Source organism: Balaenoptera borealis (assembly GCF_965194805.1).
Source record: "Balaenoptera borealis genome assembly, chromosome: 5".
In the NCBI taxonomy this organism is placed as follows: domain Eukaryota; kingdom Metazoa; phylum Chordata; class Mammalia; order Artiodactyla; family Balaenopteridae; genus Balaenoptera; species Balaenoptera borealis.
In genome coordinates, this window is record NC_138862.1 from 9469412 (window position 1) to 9488716 (window position 19305).

The following is a 19305-nucleotide window of genomic DNA, read 5'->3' on the forward strand; positions in this document are numbered from 1 at the left end:
GGTTTTATTTGCTCTTTTTCTAGTTGGTTTGTGTTGTGGGTTTTTTTGTTTGTTTGTTTGTTTGTTTTGTTTTTTAACCATGGAAGCTGAGATCATTGATTTAAGATCTTCTTTTCTAATATAGACATTAAGGGCTATTAATTTCCCTTTCAGTACTATGTTAGTGGCATCCTGTAAACACTGATATGTTGTGTTTTCAATTTCAATCAGTTTAAAATACCTTCTAATTTACTTTTTGACATCTTCTTTGACCAAGGATATTTAGAAGTATATTTTTTAGCTTCCAACTATTTGGGGATTATCCAGATATCTTGCTGTTATTGATTTCTTAATTCTGTTGTAGTCGAGAACATACTTTGTATGACTTGAACTCTTTTAAAAGAGTTTCTAAAGCTGGGAGAGAGAGAGATGAAAGCATGTTTTTATACAGTAGTAATCATCTAAACATCAGCGTGTGTGGGTCTACTTGTAGGCTGTTGGGTGGCTCTCCTGAGGGCACTGTTTTCTCTTTGAAGGATGAGTGATTTGAGGTCATTAGCAAGAAGGATTCTTTTAGGAAAGCTGAGGAAAGCATAGCCATCTTGCAGAACGGGAAAGTGAATTTATTAGGGAATTAGGCAGCATTGACCAGCAGAGTTGGGGGCCCATATGAGACCTGTGGTCATAAATGTCAAGACAGCACAATCGGCCTCTTTCAGTTTCCCCCCAGCATCGTCCAGTCCCTAGTGCAACTGGTGGAGGAAGTTGGAGGGTTGGTGTTTTGCCAGGCTCACACAGCACAGGGAAAGATGTTTGCAAGGAAAGGATTGTAGTGTAGGGCTATGGCCTCTAAGGACAGAAGAAAGGACACGAGAGGGTCGGAAATTCATAATAAGGGAAACACAGTAGGGTTGATGGAGCAGAGCTCTCTGAGGGCAAGGCACCCCTGGAGGCGGAGCTTGGAGACTGGAGCCACGCCGGGTCCTGGGGGTCAGTGTGGGGTGCTTTGAGATCCAGATCTCAGAGGTTGCACAGATGAACCACATGAAGGGGACAGGGAAATCTTGTTGGTGTGAAGGAGGTCAAGGGACTGGGAAGCCAAGACACTGGGATGGATCCTGCACACAGCTACTGACCTCCTCAGAGGTGAGGAGGGAAGAAGATGCTGAACAACGTGCTGGCCTCAGCGTCTGCGCCCTCTGCTGTTACTGTCCTGAAATTCTTGATTTTTCTTTTAAACACTTGTCCCGCGTCTTCATTTTGCACTGGGCCCCGCAAATTATGCAGCAGGTCAATGAAGGGGTGTTTAGGGTGGTTTGGAGAAAGTCTGTTGCTCATAGCAGTCATTCCCAAATTTTTCACATCAGAGTGCCCTGGGGGATCTTTAAAAAAAAAAAAAAAAGTGCTGATGTCTGGCTCCATCCCCAGACATCGTGATTTAATTGTGCTGGGGTGTTACCCAAGCGTTGGGAGATTTAAAAGCTCTCTGATTCCAATGTGCAGCAAAGGTTGGGGAACATTGGGTTGCATAATGAGGAGAGTTAATTGGTTAAAAGTGACACAATCTTCAAAAAAAGAGCTCGGGGTTTTTGAGAGAAAGGAGGAGAAAAGTTCAAAAGTTCGAAAATGGCACAGGTTCCAGTCCCCTCCCCCCTCCTAGATGTCCAGTCCTAATCCCCAGAACCTGTGGATGTCCCTTTGTATGGCAAAAGGGACTTTGCAAATGTGATTAAATTGAGGATCTTGAGACGGGAAGATATCCCTGGATTATCTTGCTGGGTACAATGTAATCCCAAATCTCCTTATTAGAGGTAAGCAGGAAGGTCAGAGGCAGAAGAAGATATAAGATAAAAGCAGGGAGAGGGAGGGAGGGAGGGAGGGAAGGAGACTGAGACTGATTTGAAGATGCTCCCGTTGCTGGCTTTGAAGATGGAGGAAGGGGCCAGGGACCCAGGGATACAGGTAACCTCCAGACACTGGAAAAAGCAAGGAAATGAGTTATCCTCTGGAGCCTTCAGAAAGAACATAGCTCTGTTGATGTCTTGATTTTAGGGCTTCGAACCTCCAGAATTGTAAGTTGATCAATTTGTGTTGTCTTAAACCATTAAATTTGTGGTAATTTGTTACAGCAGCAATCAGAAACTAATAGAGTTAACACGGAGGATTCTCCCCTTACCTCCAGGACGGAGTGAAAACGCCCTTCACTTGTACCCAGTATGGCATCACACGAAGGATCTGAATTGTGAACAAATCTTAAGAAAATACTGGTTTAGGAAAAACTTTGATACCTTCCTGAGTGTTGAGGAGAAATGAATTATAGGGAAAAAGCTCCTTGACACCTTCTGACTCATGACCTGGTTGGTGGATCTGAGCAGAAGTAAGCTCTTTTGCCATATCCAAATACCCACCGTCTAAACGGCTCTGTGCCCTATTCAGAAGTGATGGGTTCTGGTGTTTTTTTTATACCTTTCTGACCCCCTTCACCGTTCCTCCCTTCCCCTTTGGCAACCACCAATCTGTTCTGTTTCTATGAGTTCGGTTTTTTTTAGATTCCATGTACAAGATCCTACAGTATTTTTCTTTCTCGTTCTGATTCATTTCACTTAGCCTAATGCCCCCAAGTTCATCCATGTTGTCACAAATACAGTAACAGGATTTCCTTCTTTTTCTGTGGCTGAATGAACTTCCACTGTATGTACACCACATCTTTATCCATTCATCTATTAATGGACACTTAGGTTGTTTCCATGTCTTTGCTATTGTAATTAATGCTGCTATGAACATGGGAGTGCACGCATCTCTTTGAGATAATGTTTTCATTTCCTTTGGATGAATATCCAGAAGTAGAATTGCTGAATCACGTGACAGTACTATTTTTAATTTTTAAAGGAACCTCTGTACTTTTTTCCGTAGTGGCTGCACCAATTTACATCCCCACCAATAGTCTATAAGCGTTCCCTCTTCTCCATATCTTCTCCAGCATTTGTTATCTCTTGTCTTTTTTTTTTTTTTTGTCTTTTTGATAATAGACATCCTAACAGGTGAGAGGTGATATCTCATGTCTTTGATTTGCATTTTCCTGATAATCAGTGATGTTGAGCACATTTTCATGTACCCATTGGTCATTTGTATATCTTTTTTGGAAAAATGACCATTCAGGTACTTTGACCATTTAAAAATTGGATTATTCGTTTTTTGCTATTGAGTCTTATGAGTTCTTTATGTATTTTTGGATATTAACCCCTTACAAGCTAATGGTTTCCAAATATTTTTTTCCATCTTGTAGGTTGTCTTTTCATTTTATTGATGGTTTATTTTGCAGTGCAGAAGCTTTTAAGTTTGAAACAAGTCCCACTTTTTGTTGTTGCTTTGTGCTCTAGGTTTCAAATCCATCAAAATCATTGTCAAGAACCATGTCAAGGAGCTTTTCCCCTACGTTTTCTTCTAGGAGTTTTATGGTTTCTAGTCTTACATTTAAGTCTTTAATTCATTTTGAGCTAATTTTTGTGAGTGGTGTAAGGTAAGAGTTTAGTTTCATTTTTTTTTAAACGTGAATAATCAATTTTCCTAACACCATATATTGAAGAGAATGTCTTTTCTCTGGAGAGTATTCTTGTCAAATATTAGTCAAGTGTATATGTATGGGTGAGAGAGCTATTTTTTTTAAAAAATAGATTTATTTATTTTTATTTATTTATTTTTGGCTGTGTTGGGTCTTCATTGCTGCGCATGGGCTTTCTCTAGTTGTGGCGAGCGGGGACTACTCTTCATTGTGGTGCTTCTCATTGCGGGGGCTTCTCATTGCGGTGGCTTCTCTTGTTGCGGAGCACAGGCTCTAGACGCACGGGCTTCAGTAGTTGTGGCACGCAGGCTCAGTAGTTGTGGCTCGCGGGCTCTAGAGCACAGGCTCAGTAGTTGTGGCGCACAAGCTTAGTTGCTCTGCAGCATGTGGGATCTTCCCGGACTAGGGCTTGAACCCGTGTCCCCTGCATTGGCAGGCGGATTCTTCACCACTGCGCCACCAGGGAAGCCCGAGAGAGCTATTCTTGAGGCCACCATAGTGACTGTCCCTTTGGTATCCTGGAATTGGTTCCTGGCCTCTATGTTCACAGTGACCCAGGGAAAAGGGGTGCTGTTTATCGTAAACATTGCTGACTTGGAGCAAGACATTCTCCCTGCAGATTTGGTATGAACCAGTTCAGTGTGGTGTCTGAAAGGCTGGGCTCCGTGCCTGAAAAGGGCATCAGCTGTGCCCATGCTAGGCTGGAGAAGGGTTTTGGGGAGGTCGGGGATCTTTAGTACCATCAGGCTGGTGAAGCACAAGCGCTAAGAAATGTGGGTCTAAGAGCCCTTAGCCCTGTTCTTGGGACCCACGTCACTGCTGGTTCTAGAACAGTATTGCCAAGGCTGGGGAAAACCAGCCATTTTTGTGCATTTTTAGTGAGTATGTAATGTAGTATTACTTCCTTGAAGAGGAGTTAGGCCCTATCTATTGAAATTTAAAATATACACCTCTTCGTGGAAGGGAAATTGTTGGGGGAATTTATCCACAGGTAACCTCCTGTGGGTGTGAAATGATGCCAGACAAGGATGTTGTTGAAGAGCAGCTCCCAGCAAAGTTGTTGGAAAGGTCACAGGTTATCCAGTAAGATGATAATGGTTGTAAATTATTTAAAGTGATACATTTTAACTTGTTTATCATCATGGGAAAGGTACAAGTGTTTAAATTATATTTGAACACTGTTTGTATGGCTTTCTCTGTAAACCTCAGTAATTATTTTGGGCCCGTTTATGTAGTAATTGGTGGTAGACAGTGCCCTCTGCTGGCCTGGGGGCTACACTTCATGGCATGTTTATCTGTTTCCTGTGCCTGTCATATAGCAAAGTACCCCAAACTGCGTGGCTTTAAACAACAGGGATTTATTTTCTCACAGTTCCGGAGGTCAGAAGACCTGTATCAAGGTGTTGTCAGGGCCATACTCCCTCTCAAAGCTCTCGCAGAGAATCCTTCCTGGCCTCTTGCAGCTTCTGGTTGTTGCCAGCACTCCGTGGACTCCCTTGGCTATGGCAGCACCACTCCCATCTCTGCCTGCATCCTCACGTGGCCTTCTTCCCTATGTGTCTCTGTGTGTCCTCTCCCCTTCTTCTGAGGACACTAGTCATTGGCTTTAGGACCTGCCCTAACCCAGTATGACCTCATCTTAACTAATGACATCTGCAAAGACCCTATTTCCATATAGAGTCACATTCTGAGGTAGTGGGTGGACATGAATTTTGTGGGGACATCATCCAACCTACTACTAATCTTTAAATTAGTAGTTGTTAAACAACAAACTAATCTGTTGTTTCATTTCAATTAGTATAATCAATGACTTATTCCCGACTTTATCGTAAGTAAGGATTCTTGCCTACACGTATAACATGTCACTTTCTTTTGCTATAATTTGCTCTTATAGTCATACTTTTTTTCTATCATCATATGATATCTTTACTGTTTTTTGTTATCTGGCATTAGGTGTCTCTAAAGAGAACTTGATTGGATTGTTAACTTTCTTTTCCTTCCCTCCCTTCCTGGCTTTTTAAAAAATGATAGCTAATCTTTATTGAGTTCCTGCTCTCAGCATTTAATACTGCAACCCCTTTTATTATAAGATGAGGCTTGCTATACTGTAGAGCCAAGCTTGGGGGACTCCTTTTGAAAGCAGACTTGAAAGCACCTCGGTAGCCACACTGATGTTCTTTCACAGCCGTCTCACTGCTTTCTGCTCCTCTCTGTTTCAACTGGTGGTGGGTACATCCAGTTATCAGTGGTCTATAGAAGAGAAGATTGTTTAGCAATCATTTTCCAGAGACATTGTATTCCTTGGGAAAGAATCTTTGTGCTGCTGTCAAAAGACATATTTATCCTCTGCTATTTAGCAACTCTTGTTCTTTGAACCTTCCCTTAAAAAAAAGAGCAACAAACCAGCTTTATTAAGAGATAATTCACATACTGAATAATGCACCCATTTAAAGCACACTGGCTTTTCATATGTTCACAGAACTGTGCAACCATCACCACAATTTTAGAACAGTTTCATGACCCCCCAGATACCCCATACCCATTAGTAGTTACATCCATTCCCCCTGAGCCCTAGGCAACCACTAACCTAATTTCTGTCTGTAGACGTGCCTATTTGGAACATTTCATATGAATGGAATCATAAGATACGTACTCTTTTGTGACCGACCTCTTTCACTTAACATTATGTTTCAAGGTTTATTTGTGTTGTAGTATCTCATTGGCTTTTGAACTTCACATTTAGCAAGTCTGATTTTTGATGGGTTTTTATAACGAACTTTTAGTTCATAGAAATATTTATTTCTAAAGGTATTAATTGAACACAGTAAAATTGATGCAATAAAGGCATTATAGACTTTATGGCTTTAGAAATCAGTTTTTAAAAACTATAAATATAAATATGGTCAAATTTTCAGAATTTTAACTAATTAAAACATTTCAATATTCTATTTTGCTCATCTATATTTAATTTATTTTACTTTTTTAAGCTTAATTTTAAAAATTTGTTTTAAAGTGCTAAGAAATTGCTGACTTAAAATATATTTTTTAGGGCTTCCCTGGTGGCGCAGTGGTTGAGAATCTGCCTGCTAATGCAGGGGACACGGGTTCGAGCCCTGGTCTGGGAAGATCCCACATGCAGTGGAGCAACTGGGCCCGTGAGCCACAACTACTGAGCCTGCGCGTCTGGAGCCTGTGCTCCGCAACAAGAGAGGCCGCGATGGTGAGAGGCCCGCGCACCGCGATGAAGAGTGGCCTCCACTTGCTGCAACTAGAGAAAGCCCTAGCACAGAAACGAAGACCCAACATAGCAATCAATCAATCAATCAATAAATCTTAAAAATATATATATATATATATTTTTTTAAAGATCAAATTTCTGAAGCTGTAAAAGTCCTCAGTACCTTAAATAATTTATATCTAAATAGAATTTTACAGATAGATTCCCATTACCAATTTTAATTTTAAAATTAAAACTGTGTATTAGTAACTTATTGCTGCATAGCAGATTACTCAAACTTAGTGGTTTAAATCAAGAAACATTTGTTTTCCCACAGTTTCTGTAGATCAGGAATTTGGGAGTGGCTTAGCTGGGTAGTTCTGGCTCAAGGCTCGTGAGGTTACAGTCAAGATGTCAGCTGGGGCTGCAGCCTTAAAGACTTGACTGCAGCTGGAGGATCCCTTGACTCATATGGCCGTTGGTTGGAGGCTTCAGTTCTTAGCCAAGTGGACCTTTCCGTAGGCTGCTTGGGCATCCTCAAGATGTGGCTGCTGGCTTCTTCCAGAGCAAGTGATCCAGGGGTCAGTGAGAAAGACAGAAGCCAAATTGTCTTTTATGACTTAGTTTCGTAAGTTACATACCATTACTTTGCTATGTCTGTTGGTCACACAGGCCAATTCTGGTCTAATGTGGGAGAAGACTACAAAGGGTATGAATAGGAGGCAGGTGTCATGGGACGGTCTTGGCTGGCTACTACGAGCTGGAAAGTCATCTGACTCCCCAGACTGACAGTTATTCCCAGAATAATCTGAAGTCAGTTGTTAGGTAAAGATTAGGTCAACACTGGCCTTTTTTTTTTTTTTAAACATTTGAACATCTGAACTTAAAGAATACTGCATGGACCATATGAGAATATATTTTATACGCGTGTGTGTTGATGACAGATGGAAGTCATAGTAATCATAGTTCAGGCACACAGAATGGGGTTGGGCAGCCATTGAGAATCCGGACTCAGATACATCCCTGCACCACTGAGAACTGAAACTTTCTGAACTGTACCAAACCCAAGGATACATCTGCTAGCTGCAGCCTTGTGGTCTCAAGGTTTCCCCTTGCAACTTTGTAGCTATATCAGACCCCAACCAATCCTTGCTTAACAAGCACCTTTATTTTTTTTTTCCAGCTCCAATCAGAATCCTTGACAAACGACTTAGGTAACTGGGGCCTTACTTTTTTTGCCTTTATAAGCTTCTATTTTGCAGTCCACTGGCACACAGTTCAAGTACTTCTTGAATCTGTGCCTCCTGGCTGCAGTCCTAACAAACCCCAAATTAATGCCTCTTTATTTCAATCAGGTCTTTGTTTCTGAGATTTTGGTTTACAGTGTGTGTTTGTGTTTGTGTGTATGTATATTTTATTTTATTTTATTATTTATTTATTTATTTAAACTTTGGGTTTATTTATTTATTTATTTTTGGCTGTGTTGGGTCTTCGTTTCTGTGCGAGGGCTTTCTCTAGTTGCGGCGAGCGGGGGTCACTCTTCATCGCGGTGCGTGGGCCTCTCATTGTCGCGGCCTCTCTTGTTGCGGAGCACAGGCTCCAGACGCGCAGGCTCAGTAATTGTGGCTCATGGGCCCAGTTGCTCCGCGGCATGTGGGATCTTCCCAGACCAGGGCTCGAACCCGTGTCCCCTGCATTGGCAGGCAGATTCTCAACCACTGCGCCACCAGGGAAGCCCTATTTTATTTTTTTTAATAAAAAAATTTATTTATTTGGCTGTGCCGGGTTTTCGTTGCAGCACACGGGATCTTCGTTGCGGCGTGCAAGATCTTTGTTGCGGCATGGGGGATCTTTTTAGTTGAGGCATGCAGGATCTAGTTCCCTGACCAGGGATCTAACCCATGCCCCCTGCATTGGGAGCATGGAGTCTTAACCACTGGACCACCAGGGAAGTCCCTGTGTATGTATATTTTTAAAGTTTGTGCATTTAAAGCAAAAATTCAACTTTTGAAAACGAGTTTAAAATTGTACACTAGCAATCCCTAGTCAATCTTATAAATTGAATCCTGAAGAATTATACAGTTAGTAGTGTGATATCTGCACATGCTTGAGGAAAGACTGCATCATTATTTTGAAATAAAAGTATGCTGTCTAGTATGGTAGTCACCAACCACACGTGGTTATCAAACACTTGAAATCGAACCAGTCTAACTTGAGATGTGCCATAAATGTTAAAATTTCAAAGACTTAGTATACAAAATTATAAATTATCTCACCAATTTTCATACTCATTACATGTTGCAGTGACGATATTTTGATTGTGATGGGTAAATAAAATATGTTAACACTAATTTCATCCATTTCTTTTTATTTTAATGTGGCTACTACAAAATTTAAAGTTACATGTGCTTGCATTTATGGCTCACATTCTCTTTCTTTTGGAGGGAGCTGATTTGAAATGGAAAAATCTGATGGAATTTAAAATCCATTTGCAATACCATAAGAAAACATTAATCTCTGAATAAAAACAAAAGCTACTCGATTTAAAGGATAGATTGTTCCCTTGAGCTATGAGTTAAAGAGATTGAATGTTGGGAAATCTGGTTAATGGTGAGAACAGACAATTTTTGGAAATGGGGAAAAAGTCTCCTGTTTATTACTACCTACTCGAGCAAATAAAGTTTCTCATCAATGATAACTCTAAAAAATTTGAAGAGATCATCTTAAAAAAGTCATCTTCATGGACAACAAATTTATGATTACCAAAGAGGAAAGGCGGAGGGATAAATTAGGAGTTTGGGATTAAGATACGCACTAGTATATGTAAAATAGATAACCAACAAGGACTTGCTGTATAGCACCGGGAACTATACTCGATATTTTATAGGTAATAGGTAATAACCTATAAGGTATAGGTAATAACCTTATAGGTAATATAAGGTATAGGTAATAACCTTATAGGTTATAAGGTATAGGTAATAACCTATAAGGGAAAAGAATCTGAAAAATATAAATGTATATATATGTATAACTGAATCGCTTTGCTATACACCTGAAACTAACACAACATTGTAAATCAACTACACTTCAATTAAGAAAAAAAAAAAAGAAGAAAACCTTAAAAAAAAAATCCTCTTGATCAAGAATTGCCTGTAGAGTTGGTCCTTACTATTTGTGGATTCCTATTTGTGAATCTGTCCAATCCATCCTCAAGGTGCTGTCACAGTCATCTGCAGACGTGCAGAGTGGTCAAAATATGAGTCGGCCAACATTCAGGTTCCCAGCTGAGGTCAAAAAACTGGACATTCTGCCTTCTTGTTTCTTCTCCCGTCCTTTAAATAAGTGTCCTTATTGTGGTTTAGTTAGTGCCATATTTTTTGCCTGTTTGTTGTTGATTTTGCTCTTTGAAATGGCCCAAGCACAGAGCTGAAGTGCTGTCCAGCGTCCCCTAAGTACAAGAGGCTTTGATGCGTCTTATGGAGAAAATACTTCTGTTAAACATTTTTTTCTTTTTTCTTTTTTTTGCTGAACTGCACAGCATGCGGGGATCTTAGTTCCCTGACCAGGGATCGAACCCGGGCCCACTGCACTGAAAGCGCAGAGTCCTAACCACTGGACCACCAGGGAATTCCCAGAAAATACCTGTATTAGATAAGCTTTGTTCAGGCATGAGTCTGTCAGGGAGGAAAAATAATTTCCCCTCCGCTCTTCTGAGTTCTTAGCTGATACCCTTGTAATAAAAGATCCATAAGAGAAGAACGAACAGAAGTTTATTAACATATCTACCTCATGTATACATGGGAGATAATTAGGGAAAAATGAGTAAGAATTCAGAATTAAATACCATCTTATAAGGAAAGGGGAGATGGATATAGGCCTCTTAGGGCAGAGTAAATGGTTTTTAGGAAAGATGAAGGGGCCCTTAGGAGACAAGATGGGAGGTATGATAGTTGGTGACAGTGTTTCTCTGGGTGTGGTGTCCACTTCCATTCTCTTCTCCTGTGATGAGAGTCAATCTTCCCAGCTGATGACACTCCTGGGGAGGAGATTGATGACATTTTTGAGTGGTCTGTCTGGATAAGGGGCGTTCACAGGAAGCCTGTTCCCACATTTGCTGTTTACGGTGCCTACAGCTCCAAATAATCAATATACCAATATGGCATAGTTTGGGATGGCATGTTCTGAACCCCTACAGACATATTTTGGAGTGGCATATTCTGCTACCTTCAAGTTTTAGTGCTATTAGGCTGTGAGTTCAACGTTGAATCAACAGTAAGTTACAACCAGAAAAAAGAAGGGGAAATTTGCCGATTTGTACATGAGGCCTCTCTGGAAAGTGCTCAGGTAAAACCTGTAGTGTGTATCAATGCTAAGGAAAAGATGGAAAGGTGGCTAAACTCGTGAATTTACAAGATGACGACTCATTTTTTTTTTTATATTACAAAGTGTGGGAGAGAGCATCATTGTGAGGCTAAAACCAAAGACATTTGCAGTCACATTATCCAGGATCAGGAAAATTGTTAAACCCTTCTTGGCTAGCACTGGCTGGCTTGCAGGTCTCAAAAGGAAAGGGTTATGTGGAAGAGCGTGTTTTCAATGTTAATAAAACTGGCTCGTTTTACAAGGATGTTGGCAAATGAACTCCTGTAATGCAAATGGAATTTTGGTGAAAAATGTTCTGACCAGAGGCTTGCAGGAACCTGACCCTAAGAAGCAACAGTTCAGTATCCACTAATGCAGTATTTGCAGCTACTTTTTACTGTGAACAATGAGAATCAACTCTGTGGCAAGCATTTAGCCTCATATTAACAACAAAAACTTAAAGGAAAAAAATCAAGTTTCTTAAAAAATTGAAAAGACTAGAAGTTTTTTTTTTTAAATTTATTTATTTATTTATTTATTTTTGGCTGCATTGGGTTTTTGTTGCTGTGCGCAGGCTTTTTCTCTAGTTGTGGCGAGTGGAGGCTACTCTTTGTTGTGGTGCGCAGGCTTCTCATTGAGGTGGCTTCTCTTGTTGCGGAGCATGGGCTCTAGGCGCGTGGGCTTCAGTAGTTGTGGCACGCGGGCTCAGTAGTTGTGGCTCACGGGCTCTAGAGTACAGGCTCAGTAGTTATGGCGCACGGGCTTAGTTGCTCCGCGGCATGTGGGATCTTCCCAGACCAGGGCTTGAACCCGTGTCCCCTGCATTGGCAGGCGGATTCTTAACCACTGCACCACCAGGGAAGCCCTAGAAGTTTTATACAAATTCAATATCTAATGTTTTCCCAAGTGCTTCATATTTTATTCTTATAGTATGTAATATAAAGAAAATATAGCAACCTTTACTATCACAGCTCAGTGTAAATGGCCTCCGTGCCTCCAATTTGCTTCAATGTGCTATACAAACATTAGCATATCTGTGTGCTTTCAGATGAGAAAAATTGGGAAGTACTACACCACAGACTTACTTATAACTTATTCCCATGAGACTCAACAGCCTAATGACTGTCCTTAGGAGAATGGTTTAATAGCCATATGATGGGATGCTATGTAGCCATTAAAAAGAATAAGGCAGCTGTAAATGTAGTAAAAAGGAAGAGGCTTCAAAATATATTAAATGAGAAAAGTAATTCCAGCAGTGAAAAGCTGGAAGAAGGACCTCAGTTCTTGTCTTCTTTGAAGAAAGAATTCAGCAAAGAGACCAAGATTGTGAAAAAGATAAAAGCATCTATTAGAAGCAAAGTATGCGTAGAAAAAACAAAATATGTGTAGAGGAAGCAAAGTACCTGTGGGAAAAAAAAAAGTACGTGTGAAAGAGTGTACAGAGGAGCTTGGAGTGAATCGCACCCAGTAGGGGAGGCTTAGGTTGCTTACCTAGGGGCCGTTTTCTGGCCCGTCATCTCCACATTTGGTCCTGGTGTGGGTGTGCATCTCTCAGCCAAGTTGGATTCCAGCTGGCATCTTCTCCCTCCTGTTGTCCTTCCCCTAGACTGAGGGCCTTCTCTGCACATGTGTCGGGCTGGGAAATCCACAAGAAAGTACCCAGTCGGGCCCAGTGCTCCTGCTGGCATCCCATCTCGAAGCGTCAGCAGGAGACCAGTTGCCGCTGTTCAGCCTGGGGCATACACATCTCCTACTCAAAAGCATGGTACCATATAGGGTGTATATTAGTTTCCATTGCTGCTGCAGTAATTTACTGCAAACTTAGTGGCTTAATACAACACAAATTTATTATCTTACAACTCTGTTGGTAGGAAATCTGATGCAAGTCTTGAGTGGGCTAAAATTAAGGTGTCAGTCAGGCTGCATTCCTTTTTTGGAGGTTCTAGGGGCAAATTCTTTATTTTTTCTTTTTCTTTTTTCTTTTTCCAGCTTCTAGGGGCTGCCTGCATTCCTTGGTTTCCTACATCTTCAAAGCCAGTAACATGACATCTCTGACCATCCTTCCATAGTTACCTTTTCTTCTGACCACAGCCTGGAAAGCTGTCAGCTTTAAGGATTAATATGATGACATTGGGCCCACCTGAATAATTCCTAATATTAATGACATCTGCAAAATCCCTTTTGTCATGTAAGGTAACCTATTACCAGGTTCTGGGCGTTAGGAAGTGGACCTCTTGCGGAGGAGGCATTATTCTGCCTACCATAGTATACTACCATTTTGTATAAAAAATATTTAAACAGACTATCTCTGGAAGTGCACATAAGAAACTGGGTAGCTGGAGGATAGGGAGGCTGACGTTTCACTGTATGTATATCCTTCTGTTCATTTTGATTTTTAATCAATGTGCATGTGTTTATTTAAAATAAGTGAAGAAAAATTTAAAGCTCTTAAGCTGTGTGGTGGTTCATCAGTGTTGTGTTGTTTGTTTTGTGTGTCTTCAATACCAAGTGATTTATAAAAACAACAATCAAGTGCTTTCAAACACCAAGAGGGTCACTCGATGGTACCCTTTCAGTCTTTCTGATGAGTCCTGGTCACAGGGTTTTGACCTTGCCTGCCTTCACTCATCTTGAACCCAGCAAGGATGAATGATGGTAGGTTTCAGCACACAGACCTGTTGCATTCAGTTTCCCTGATATCTTTACAATCCCATTACATTTGAAGCCTGCTTCCTCCTCTGTAAGATAGGGGTTATAACAGTACCAGCTCATGGAAGTGTTAGGAAGACTAAACAAGAATCTGCACAAACATATCTAAAGAGGCACGGCTAGTAAGCACTGGGTAAATGTTAGCTGTTGATGTTCACGTCCACCTTCCTGGTTAGGCAGTTTCCCCACTAACTCTCCTATTTGTGTCCCAGTTCACTGGTCTTTGGATGCCTCAAACATTAGATTCAGACAAGAAAGAACTGTACCTCGTGTATTTAGCTTTACAGGCAATACTTCATTCTAGATCTACACTCTGACTTCCCCAAATCGGGACCAGCTCCGCAAAACTAATTTGCGTGCAAGATAAAGTTAAGGCATACCAGAAAATCAGACGTTTACCAGAAAATAGAGTTTTTAAAAAGCTCAAAGGCTCAGGCATCAGGACCTGAAATTGAAGGCAGAAGCAAAGGTAAAGCACATAGTAGGTGCTCAAACAATGCTCCCCCACCCAGTTCTCTGGGACTTTTTTCAGTCTGAGGACTTAGTTCTCACTGATCCTTATTCAAGGACATTCTATCATCTTTTTGATCATCCAACTTACTTGGCATAAATTCCAGCTAAATATAATAGTTTCCTTCCTGGGAAAAGTTTTTATCATTTCTTCTTTTTCAGGTACATCACCACTTTCTCCCAGCATACTCATGGTGAAATGTCTGTTGAGTGTCTTAGTGGGAGTTGTGTGTGTTTTAATGTGGAAAAGATAACACTTGTTAAAGCATAACCACAAAACCCTTATCTAACCTTAAAATGATGAACAGTTGCTAACCAAATAGCGAGCCAGCATTTAAATTTCCACAATTGTCTCATTTAAAAATATTTTATTTGCCATAAGATCCAAATATGGTACATTCATCGCAATTGCTTAAATCTCTTAAGCTATGTTTCCAGCTGCAATTTTTGTTTTTTGTAGCAGTTTATTTTTTGAAGACAGCAGGTGGTTGGTCCTAAGAAGCAAGTTTAGAGCTTTGAGATGCATACAGTCAGAGATATTTCACACTTGACCAAATATATGATGCCGGTCTAAAATATTTTTACAATCAGAAAAAAAGATTTTTAGGGACTTCCCTGGTGGCACAGTGGTTAAGAATCTGCCTGCCAATGCAGGGGACGCGGGTTTGATCCCTGGTCCGGGAAGATCCCACATGCCACGGAGCAACTAAGCCCACGTTCCACAACTACTGAGCCCACGTACCACAACTACTGAAGTCAACGCACCTAGAGCCCGTGCTTCGCAACAAGAGAAGCCACCGCAATGAGAAGTCCGTGCACCACAATGAAGAGTAGCCTCCGCTCGCCGCAACTAGAGAAAGTCCGCACGCAGCAACGAAGACCCAACACAGCTAAAAATAAATAAATAAATAAATTAGATTGATTAAAAAAAAGATCTTTATAATTATGATAGATGGTTGCTACTTTAAGCCACTAAGTATTGGGGTGGTTTGTTACATAACAGTAGTTGATTTGTAGAATGGCTTTTCCCTTTCTGGCCTCTGTAGTTACAGGAAGGCCCGCAGAAGCAGGTTGGAGGGAATTCTAAGTGCTAGTCCACTGGGCCCACCACAGTCACCCTTTCCTTCCTGATTTGTGAAACGTTTTATATTATTAAGGATATTAACTCCCATTTTTGAGGCTATAAATGCTTTCCCCAGTGTTTCATCTGTATCTTCTTTTGTTCAGGCAGCTTCCTTCATACATAGACACACCCCCAACATGTACGTGCACTAAATCAGTCTTTTGCTTTATATCAGTAGTTTCTTGTCCAGCTGACATTTTTTGCAGTTCTGCTATGCAAATGTCCTCTTGTCACCTGCCAATATTCTTTCCAAAAATTCACCTGAATCTTTTAGGAACTCAGTCTCCAAAGAATCTTTTTAAACTCTTGGGTCTTGAATGTTTCAAAGTCAGGTGACTCCACAACAGGCCAAACTCAAGGGAGTTTCCGGTCAGTGGGCAGTGGGGACCACGCACCCTCTCATCTTACCTCCCTCATATCTGTCAGAAAGTGATCATATCGTAAAACTTTTACACTCTTGTTTTTTTTTTTAATTTTTTTTTTGAAGTATAGTTGAATTACAATGTTATGTTAATTACTGCTGTACAGCAAAGTGACTCAGTTGTACACATACATACATTCTTTTTCATATTCTTTTCCATCATGGTTTATCACAGGATATTGAATATAGTTCCCTGTGCTGCACAGTTGGACCTCGTTGTTCATCCATTCTATATATACCAGTTTGCATCTGGTAATCCCAAACTCCCACTCCTATTCTCTCCCACCCCTGTTTATTTTTTCTTAAGACTTACTCAAGGGCTAGTGTAATTACTATTGGCTCAGCTGTTTTATCTTACTTAGATAAGCTTAATAAAAGTATTCTTCTAGCAAAATTGGCTAATTAGTGCAGAGTTCTCTGATTAATGGTTCATATTTAGCAAAGAGATTATGGATATTTGAAAACAGTCTATTCCTTTTACTGTTATGTAAGGAAACCCGTTCCCCTGTCATCCTGGCTTCAGTAACTATTAATACATGACACTCTTGTTTCATAAATACCTCTCTCCACCCCTTCCTCCTTCATCCCACAGGTTTTTTTAAAATCAAGGACATGCTGTTTTCTCCTAAATATCCAATATATACCTCTAAAATATAAGGACTCTTCTTTATTTTTATCTTTTATTTTTTATTTTTTTAATAATTGTTTTAATAGATTTATTTATTTTTATTTATTTATTTTTGACTGCATTGGGTCTTCGTTGCTGCACACGAGCTTTCTCTAGTTGTGGCGAGCGGGGGCTACTCTTCACTGCGGTGCGCGGGCTTCTGCTTGCGGTGTCTTCTCTTGTTGTGGCTCGCGGGCTCTAGAGTGCAGGCTCAGTTAGTTGTGGCATGTGGGACCTTCCGGGACCAGGGCTCGAACCTGTGTCCCTTGCATTGGCAGGTGGATTCTTAACCACTGTGCCACCAGGGAAGTCCCAAGGACTCATCTTAAAAATACAATGATCACACCCAAAGGTAGTAATTTCTCTGTATTGATTATTCAGTCAGTGCTTAGATTTTCTTGATTGTCTCAATCATTTTAGAGTTTTGTACAAACCAGGATTTAATCCAAGTTCATATAATCACATTGTGCTTCATCTATATGTCTCTTAAGTCTCTTTAACCTATGGCTCTCCTGTCCTACCACCCCAACTTAAAAAAAAAAAAAGAGAGAAACATGTCATTTGTCCTGTAGAATTTCCCACAGTCTGGAGATTGCCGATTGCTGCTCTTAGTATTCTGTGGCTTCCTTTATTTTCTGTAAACTAATAGTTCTGTATCTATAGGCATAATCAGATTCCGGTTAAATTATTTAGTCTGACTCTATCAAATATATATGTACTTCCATCAGGAGTAACATGATATCTGGTTATCTCTTTTCATGATTTATGATTGGGACATCTTAAATTAGAATATACCCCCTGAATCTTCAGTAGGTAATGAACCAGACAGCCCATAATTTCAGCCCCCTTGTAGGTAAAGCACACACACACTAACTCTCCTGGCTTGCCTGCACACTCACACACCACGGCTTTCTCGTGCCCGGAGAAGTAACAACAGGGCAACAGGAGGACCCAAGAGAAGGATGGCCTGGATGAGGCTCCAGGTGATAGAGTAAGAGCAACAGACTCAGATGTGAGTGTGTGGACTGATGAACAAAGTAAGAACACATGGAACTGGAAGGAAAGGAGCCCCATCTTGAGATGTTTCTTACAACCATATTGAAGTAAACTTTTTCTAAATTGTGCTTCAACCCAGCCAAGCAGTAAATACTAATTTTATCACTTGATTCACGCAGATTTGGTTTTCATTAAATATATGAATTTATTTTCTCTTCCTCCAACTCATTATAGTCCGTACTTTATAAAGGTTAACGGACAACCCTTGCAATAGCTTAAAAAATTATTTTCCATAATTTCCTACAGAATGAGAAATACAGAGTTTCCTAATACAACAGGGAAGTAAGATTTTAGACATGAAAGATTATCTTTATATTGAAACTCATTAGGGAAAAAGTCTTGTGGTCAAATACAGCCGGATGTGAACTAGTAACTTAAATAATTTATCAACAATATGTCATAATGTAATAATGGCTAAATATTATTTTATTTCATCTAATCCTCAGCTCTATGAGATGAGTCTTATTGCTCCCATTTTATAGATGAGAAAATTGAAAAGTAGGAGTTAAATTACTCATCTATGAGTATGTTTTAGATGAAACATTTTAATCTTTCATATAGTAGTACTTTCTGACTTGATCTCATTCTGTAGAATAACTGCTTTAAATGTTTTCCAAGAGTAAACATATTTAAAAATCAAATTCACTCTTAAAAGATAGATTCCCCACATTTGGAGAAACTAAGGAGATGGATATAAGCCTAGAAAAAAACTCAGAGGAGTTCCAAAAAGGCTGACCAGGGGAAGCAGTCCTGTGATCAGTGCATGGCTTGCCGAGGTGATTACTTGAAGAAGAAAAGACTTATTTGTATTGAAAAGTACGGTTATTGTGACATCCTGCTAACACTCTCCAATAATATTCTCTCCTTCTTCCTTTCATTAATAGAAACTCATTTAGGTTTTTATCATGGAGATTTTTCTAATGTATATAAAACCAGAGACAAAGGGGAATGTGGGGTTCATTATATAACAACGACTTTTACCAGTTGCCAACTCATGACCAATGTTTCCTCCATTTCCTCACCTATTTAATCTTCCTTTTAACTGAATTAAAAAAAAGTTTTGGTATATAATTCACATACCAGATAACTTCACTCATTTGGAGTATACAGTTCAATGGCTTTTAGTATATTCACAGACATTCACAAATATCATCACAATCAACTTGAGAACATTTTTATCACATAGAAAAGAAACCCTGTACTTGGTATCAGTCACTCCCCATCTCCCCCTAATTGCACTAGCCCTAGGCAACCACCAATCTACTCTCTGTCTCCATAGATTTGCTTATTTTGGACCCAGTACAAATGAAACTGTACAATACGTACTCTTTTGTGACTGGCTTCTTTCACTTAGCCTAATGTTTTCAAGGTCTGTCCATGTTGTAGCATGTATCAGTACTTGGTTCCTTTTTATTGTCAAATAATATCCCATACCATGGATATCACATTTTATTCATTCAACTCTTGGAGTTGATGCTTGGAGTTATTTCTACTTTTTGATTTTTATGAATAATGCCACCGTGAACATTTATGTACAAGTTTTTGTGTGGCTGTATGTTTTGATTTCACTTGGCTATATACCTAGGACTGGAATTACTGGGTCATTGGGTGATTCTAGGTTTAGCTATATGAGAAACTACCAAATTGTGTTCCACAGAAGCTGCACCATTTTACTTTCCAACCAGCAGTGTATGAGGGT

General features: G+C 40.1%; 1 long non-coding RNA gene across 1 annotated transcript in view; it reads left to right on the forward strand.

Moving 5' to 3' along the window:
* Positions 1–19305, forward strand: part of LOC309630193 — a 45672-nt gene that overhangs the window by 1084 nt on the left and 25283 nt on the right. The window lies entirely within an intron of this gene.